Here is a 6,539-nt window from a genome sequence, read left to right as displayed (position 1 = left end):
TTCAGCGTGAAGGAGAACGTGTGGAAAGCATCAAGCTTTATAAGGAACACATGTGGGCGATATCACTGCTTTTCAGAACATTTTAGTCAATAATTGATGTCCATTAAGCATGTGTTGTTGTGTTTCAAATACTGCACGAAGGCATTTTTACAGGCATCACTCTTGTTTAAGTAGTTTGCTCAAAGTTATACAGGCAGTAAACAGCAGAGCAAGGATTTAAACCGAAGTATGGCTGATACTACTGTCTCTATGCCTAGCAGCTAAATTAATGTTTGGGCGCCTGAATCCTTTCATCAGTCATTTGTAGATTTACTAGGTAAGGAACTGACTCTGTTTGTCCACCATTGTTTCCCTGACAATCAGCACAGCGCCTAGCTTGCTGTTCAAAGTTTGACTACTTGATAAATATGTGAACACTGGGAAGGCAAAAAACTTAAGACTGAAATTATTAAAAATATTGAAATTAATGATTTGGTAAATAAAAAGAATATTTAATTTGCTGAGAGCCATAGCCAAGTAGGAATGATGCATGGCATTTTGGGTTGAAAGGTGACCCTGCTCAGGGATTAGGGTGGCTCGGGGTTTAGGGTGGATCCTGCTGGGAATAGGGCGCCTCAAGATTAGGACGGATCCTGTTGGGATTAGGGCGTATCCTGCTGCCTAAGGCGCCCGCTCCTTTGGAGTTCCCCTGGAGTTCTCTCCGGGTTCTGAGAGAATTGGTGCGCGGAGCAGTGTGGAGGCAGGGTGTTCACGGGTAGTGTGTGTAGAGTGTCGGTGAGAGTTCCGGAATAAAGAGTTGCTGTTTGAATCTACAAGGCTGTGTGGTGGCTCGGTTATTTTGTGCCCAGACAGACTGCAGCATTAATTGAATTCAACAAGTTCTATATTTCAGCCAAATCTGGGCCTGGGAGTTAGAAATAATACTAAAAATTGCCTTTCATTGCCAAATGTTTTCTCTAATATGCAGATACTAATTCACAATAAGTGGGGGCACTAGGGAAGAAGAGCATTATCTTTAGGTAGAGGGAAGTGATGGGAGGGAAGGGGAGGGGATGTGGGCATAGGAAAGATATTAGAATTAAACGGACATTACTGTATGTATATATGTGACTGCATGACCATATGATTCTGCAACATGTACACTCAGAAAAATGAGAAATTATATCCTATCTATGTATGATATATCAAAGTGCATAAATGCATTCTACTATCATGTATAACTAATTAAAACAAATAAGGGGCTGGGGTTGTGGCTCAGCAGTAGAGCGCTCACCTTGCATGTGTGAGACCCTGGGTTCCATCCTCAGCACAACATAAGAATAAGTAAGTGAAATAAAGGTGTGTGTCCAACAACAACTAAAAAATATTTTTAAAATAAATAAATTTAAAAAAAATTAAAAAATAAAGACACTTAAGGGACACATAAAAAAATTGCCTTTAAACATTGCATTGTAGATTCTAGTCAGTGTAATAAAACAAGACTAAGAGATAAAAGGCATCCAGGCTTAGAAAGAAGATGTAACAATTTTCATTGGCATAAGAAAATACTATATTGGGACTGGGGATGTGGCTATTGGGGCTGGGGATGTGGCTCAAGTGGTAGCACGCTCGCCTGGCATGCGTGCAGCCCAGGTTTGATCCTCAGCACCACATACTGTAAGGGTCCGGCGAACGTCAGAGGAAGAGACCACCAAGAGACCGGCTCATGCAAAAGCAAGTGGGGTTTATTGAGGATCCAATCCAGCGCGCTGGGGCTCTGTGCTCACTCAAGAAGGGAGAGCAGCCCAGAGCCCCGAGCAGGGGCTGAGCACTGCTTAAGTACACTTTTTGGGGAGTGCGGGGACTTCACATACATCACAGTCTCCTTCAACAAATCACCATACACCGCTGGAAAATCAAACAACAACTCCTAAACATGATTAGTTCATTCATTGGCGGGAACAGGTCGGGCGGGAGTGATAGGTCAGTTCTAAGGAGGGAGGTACATTCAAACTGATTGGTTTAGGCCCTGCTATGTCTACGTGCAAAGTCACACAGGATCCTAGGTTATCAAACAACCAGGCGATCAGGGGAAATATTTACTGGGCGGTTCCAAGTATTGTCTTAACAGCTACAGGAATTTCAGGTTTTGCGTGTAGCATAGGAACTTAACAATACCTGGTCCTTTACATTTTAACTCAGGCCTTGCAGCTTAGAAACTTTACAATGCCCGGTCTTTTACACTTTAACTTCAATTTCTTTTACCCTTACAATACAAACAAAGATGTTGTGTCCACTGAAAACTAAAAAATTCTCTCTCTCTCTCAAAAAAAAAAAAAAAAAGAGGAAGAAAATACTATAGATCATGAAAATAGAAGGGAGACCATTAGAATAGATGAAAGGGACCAGGGGGAGGGAGAAGAAGAGGGAAAGGGAATGAAATTGACCAATTTATATTGTGTACATGTACAAATATGTAACAATAAATTCTAATATGTATAGTTATATACATTAATTAAAAAAAAGAAAATACTATGGAATTCTACAAAAAAAAGCTACTAGAACTTAGCTTTTTGCTTAGTAGAAGTTGCAGGACATAAAGTCAATATATAAAATCAGTTGTTTCTATAAACTAGCAATGAGCAATTAGAAATTGAAAAATTTTTAAATGTCATTTAGTAGTAAAAATGTGATATACTTAGGGACAAATTAAGACCAAAGATGTGACATACATACTGAAAACTACAAAAACTTGCTGAGATAAATTAGAGACATAAATGAATAGAGTTACATAGTTTTTGAGTTAGAACAGTCAATATTTTAAAGATGTCATTCCTGTCTAAGTTGATCTAGAGATTCAAGGTAATTCCAGTAAAAATCCTCACAGGCTATTTTATGGAAATTACCAAGCTAATTAAACAATTTATAGGGAAATGCACAGAACCTAATATAGCCAAGACTTTGACCAAGTGTGAGGATTTACACTATCTGCTTTCAAGAGGTGTTATAAGAACTATGGCAATCAACACAATATGGTATTTGTGTAAAGATAGACAAAGAACAATGGAACAAAACAGAACCCAAGATACATCTATACATATGCAGTCAATTGATTTTCAACAAATATATCAAAGAACTTTAATGGGGAAAACGATAATCTTTTCAACAAATGAAGCTGGGAAAATTGGATAGCATATGCCAAGCTAAGGAGTCTAGATCCTTTCCTCATATCATACAAAATTAACTAAAATGTATCATAAATCTAAATATAAGAACTGAAATTACAAAACTAGAAGAAAATGTAGGAGGAAAATCTTAACGACCTTGGATTTGGCAGAGATTTCTTTTAAAAGTCACAAAGAATATAAGTTATATAAAAGAAAAAAATTGATAAATTGCACTTCATCAATATTAAACACTTCTGCTTTTCAAAAGATTGGTAAGAAAATGAAAGGGCAAGCTGAAGATTTGGAGAAGAAAGTACTTGAAAATATATATTTGACACAGGATTTCTATCTAGACTCTAAAAGAATTTTACAAATCAATAAGCCACTCTAACTTTTTTATATGGAGGAAGATTTGAAGATCATCTAGGTTTATGACAAAAAGATAAGTGTTAGAGTCTGTAAACAAGTCAAAATAACACCTGGCATTTTGCCAGGGGAATGTTAGAGTTCATAAACAAGTCTGGATGGTGCCTGGCAAAATGCCAGAGGGAGTGGTTTGAGAAGTAACAAAAGCGAGCCATTAAGTGTGGAGATTCCTTATTGGTTGACTGATGTATCTAGTTTATGCTAATTAGATAAGCTGTGTGGAATGTATAAATACTGCTCCTGTCCTGCAATAAACGGCTCCTACTCCTGCTGTATCAATGCACACAAGTTGTTCGTCACCCCTCGGTTATTTTGCTGCAGCCGGACTGCGGCAGATAAGTACGTGAAAAGATGCTCAACATCATTAATAATTGGGAAAGTGAAAATTAGAAGTGCAATGAAATATCACCATAAACACTAGCCAATAGAATGGTTAAAATTAAAAAGCCTGATTGTATCAAATGTTGACAAGGATGTAGAACAACTGAAATGCTAGTATATTGCATGTTGGGAATGTAACATGCTAACCGTTTTAGAAGAAAATTTGGTCGTTTAAAAAAAAAATCTATACATACATCTACCACATGACTCAGCCATTCCACTCCTAAGCATTTATCTAAGAGAAATGAAACCATGTATCTACACAAAGACTTTTACATAAATATTCATGCCATTTTTGTTAATAGGGCTACACTAGAAACAACCCAGATGTGGAGTGTGTGTGTGTGTGTGTATGTGTGTGTAGAAAAATAGTGGAAAACCATCTCATATCTACACAATGAAATATTACTCAGCAATAAGAAAGAATGGTTATAGCAACAAAACAAACTATACTGTGTGATCCAAACTGTTAATGATAAAAACAAATCAGTGGCTGCCTAGGGATGGGGTGGGTAGGGAAAATGATGAGGAAATGGTAGGTAGAGTTGGGTGGCAGGATGGTATTATAAAGGAGGAAATTTTGGAGGGTGATGGATTTGTTCGTTTTCGTGATTATAGGTCACAGTTTCACAAATGTATATATAACGTCAAGACTTTTCAAACTGTATACTTTGAGTACATTTTACAATTATCAATAAAATTGTCAAAAACGACTACTTAAATTTGAAAAGGTTTTGTATTTCAGTCTAATCTGAACCTACTAAGTTACAAAAATAAATCTCTGAAAGTTGCCTACAATTTCATAAAATGTCACCAGTCCTCCTTTTTGTAGTAAGTACAATAAGGATTGGACTATAAGGGAGGACTACTAGACTAAAATATTTAAAAATCAGTACTAAAATAGTATTGTCAATGATCACTCTATATAAATCCTGTAAACAAAAATAACCAACATGGTTTTGGCACCATAATGAAAATACAAAATACTAGTGTAAGGTCCTTGCTTAGCATCTGGGTGGCCATCTTAAGTGACAGCCGCCATTTTAAGGAAAGGTTTTGCTTTCTCACTCAGGGGCCTTTCTGAGAAGGGCTCACCACTCCCTCATATCAACCCAACCCTTCACCACCTGCATTCTTTCCCGTCCAAGGGCATACCAATCCCACCCTTAATTGCCCACATTAGGACCCGCCTGGCTTTAATCTCTGAGCCACCCCCATAAAAGTCTCCAACCCCAAGTCTGTATTGCCTCTCTCCATCTATAAAGAGATGGCCTTTATTTGTCAGCTCTAACAAATAAACTCTCGTGCATCTCTGCCTGGTCTCCATCTTTCATTTCTTGCTTGCCCATCCTCAGTTCTTCGCTTTGCTTTTACCCAGGATGGAAGCAGACCTCAAATGGATCTGCAAGCTCTCCTTTATTCCAAAGCACAGTCAATCAATCAGGTGCTAAAGGGGCTGTGTGTGTGTGTGTGTGTAGAAAAATAGCTGCAAGCTGCAGAAGGAGTCTGAATTTATAGTTTACAATGAGGGTGAATTAATCGTTGGAGACTGAGGCAGGATGTGTTGGTTTGGGCAGTCAGGAAAAAAAGTTCTAAAAATCCTGAAACTCATTGTCACTGGGAAAAGCTCAGAACTTCGTGTTCACTGCTTCTTCCTCTGGGACCCATTGTTACCCAAGCTTCATTCACTATTTGCTTTTCTCCTTCCAGGACTCTTTTATGGGAAAGGGTAAAAGTCCAGGGCCCAGGCGTTTCAGTTTCAGTATAGACCACCTCCCGACTGCCTCCTCTCTTCAGGACCCATTGTGGTTGGGAGGGAATGAATGTTTGCTTTTGATGGAGAGGCTGGGGATGAACCCCAGAAGGGATGAAAGTTTGCTTTTTTTGCCCTCAGGGCCCATGTTTTTGGGAAAGGATTTACTGGGAGAGGATTAATGATTGTCTTCTTCCTCCGCTTTCTTCCTCCATCTTCTTCCAGATCAGTTTTGGGGATTGTCATTTTCCATATCCTTCAATTCCTTCTTAGTATAGCTTTTTTCTAACTTTACACAAGCATAATGAATTAACTAGGCTGTAAAACAGAATAAGACACCAATATATATTTAAAACATCAGAGATTGGAAACCCTCCATGAAATAGGAATTATAAAGTTATTTTGTAGAAGGATAAGGAAATCTTTATTTTTCTTACACATAAAGTGTAGGAAAAATATTTGTAGGAAAACATAAATATAAATAATAAGAGTTATGGAAGAAGAGACCTCTAATTTAATTTTTTTAATAAGAAGGAGCCTTGGTAATGAATTTTGTAATTTGTGTATTCATAGTTTATATAGGTAGTTTCCAGTTTTTGAAAAGGTAGAGGTTTTCATAAAACTATAGTAAACATAGTCATGTAGTGAAGACCAGGATATTTTGACTTTTGAAATGGTATATTTTTTCTAGGAAGATATGTGCATGTCCAATGCCTCCTGTTTTTATAAGGTCACTAAACATCTGTGACAGGACTGTGGGAATATTAGAGAAAGACTGTGAATGGCTATGGACTGTTAATGGTTAACTTCCTGAATGTGATTCCTAAAATCAT

This window comes from Marmota monax, unplaced genomic scaffold (assembly GCF_021218885.2).
Source record: "Marmota monax isolate L192 unplaced genomic scaffold, Marmota_monax_Labrador192_F-V1.1 WCK01_AAM20220418_F8-fsc00061, whole genome shotgun sequence".
Classification (NCBI taxonomy): Eukaryota; Metazoa; Chordata; class Mammalia; order Rodentia; family Sciuridae; genus Marmota; species Marmota monax.
Note: the sequence above shows the minus strand (reverse complement) of the source record.